Source organism: Nycticebus coucang, chromosome 11 (genome assembly GCF_027406575.1).
Source record: "Nycticebus coucang isolate mNycCou1 chromosome 11, mNycCou1.pri, whole genome shotgun sequence".
Lineage (NCBI taxonomy): Eukaryota > Metazoa > Chordata > Mammalia > Primates > Lorisidae > Nycticebus > Nycticebus coucang.
In genome coordinates, this window is record NC_069790.1 from 71,295,743 (window position 1) to 71,297,657 (window position 1,915).

Here is a 1,915-nt window from a genome sequence, read left to right on the forward strand (position 1 = left end):
GTTCCAGTATAGTACATTCATATATCAATTTCATTGTACCCAATTTTGTTCTTCTCTTGACTATACATATGTAAAAATAGAAAACATTATATGAAAAGTTACTAAAAACTCACTCAACTTAACCTTTGACTATATAGGGCAGAACTATTTATTCCTACTTTTGGGGTGAAAAAGAATGTTCATTTATACCAAGGCTTGTCACTTAGGCTTCATTTCTTTCTTTTTTTTTTTTTTTTATCTGCATGTCTATTTTATTTCATTAGAAAAATTTAATCTATGTAAAATTTTGGTGCACTTTTTTCTCCTACCCCTCTACCATTCAAATTTAAATACTTTAATTTTACTCAAGTGAATCACAAATCTGACATGAGAACTATTTCACGTCATTAGTTTGATTTGGTATGCTTCTGGTTATTTCTCAGGAACATATCTCATTATTCCTGTTATTTCCCTTTACTTTTACTTATTTGAATAACTACATAATGAGTATCTTTTTTACTTTCAGTAATATGGGAGTATGTAAGTGTAATTTACATCAATAACTGGATTCATTATCTAATCTTCAATTCATATTCAACTACCCCTATTATATGGTATTTCCATAATCACTTCAGATATTTTAGTCAAGCTTATACTTTTCTCTATTGTAAAAATTAAGATGTTAATTAAGATGTTACATCAAGTGTAACAATTGGATGTTAAAAATTCCAGACTACATACCAGGCCCACTTATAGTCATGCTGTTGTGAGAGGTCCTTGGACAGCTACTGCTTCAATTTCAATTCTGGCTCCTTTGGCTAAAGCAGCAACCTGGTAAGCAGCTCTAGCAGGAAAATTACTCTTGAAATACTGTTTGTAGATTTCATTGACAGTATTGAAGTCACTCATGTCAGCCAACAAAACAGTTGTTTTTACCACATTAGTGGAGTCACAGCCTGCAGCTTTCAGAATTTCACCCATGTTTTTAAGAGCCTGTTTAGCTTCTTCTGTTACCCCTCCTGGGACAACCTGTCCACTTATTGGGACCATGCCCTATCTGTCCTGAAATGTAAATGGTCCTGTCGACTAACACAGCTTGACTGTAGGGACCAATGGCCCCTGGGGCTTTTGTGGTGCTTATCACTCTTCTGATCAAGGATGACATGGCCAGTCCTCCACTCTTGCGGCTCCTAAGGGACAAGCCCACCTGCTCAGTTCGGGTCCCAGCAGACTGACTGCTCCACAGCTTCCTCCTCCATTTCTTAAGGAAACTCTTTTCTGTGTGTCTAATGAACATGAACTAGGAGCTTCTGGGTTCTGCCTGCAGAAATACTATACTTGGCTTTCCTTTCTTTGACACTACTCTTCAGAGTCAGATTTATAAAACTACCTTTGTCCAGGCAGCTCCCACATACCATTGCATGATTTATTTCAAGTTTGCCATTATAATTTCTGCTGAAAGCATTCAATAATTTTTCTCCAAAATTCTTTTTTTCCAGCCTCATTAGTCTCCTCAATTGACCTAAGTCTCACATGCATTTACCATCGTTATTTTGAAACTGATAGAAATGTAATTGTTTATGTACTCCATCTGAAAACTGAGCATTACTTTAAACTTAGCCAGAGGGAGTTTACTCTAAAATCCCACACGGTTTGAGAGAGAAATGTTTTTTTTTTGTAATCAATTGCAACTTCCTGAAGTTAAAACTCTATAGTTCAACACAATAGCTCTCCCACTGTAGTCTAGGGATGCTTGGGTGTGTTTAAGACCCTTCTAGAGGTTCAGCAAGGTCAAAATCACACATAGGTAAAAGATACACTCAAAGCTCTAGGCAGATCAATGGATTTCATGTTACAAAGTATGAAATGTTTATTGAAATGGATTTAGATTCCACATTACAACTAACCTTTGAGAAACTACCATTTGTTGAATTTT

At 35.8% G+C, this 1,915-nt stretch overlaps 1 pseudogene across 1 annotated transcript; it reads right to left on the reverse strand.

Annotated features, from left to right (window-relative positions):
• Positions 1-255: 255 nt before the first annotated feature.
• Positions 256-1,188, reverse strand: LOC128598741 (2-iminobutanoate/2-iminopropanoate deaminase-like; annotated as a pseudogene). The gene has a single exon (XR_008383695.1). The product of XR_008383695.1 is annotated as a 2-iminobutanoate/2-iminopropanoate deaminase-like (transcript).
• Between the last annotated feature and the right edge of the window lie 727 nt (positions 1,189-1,915).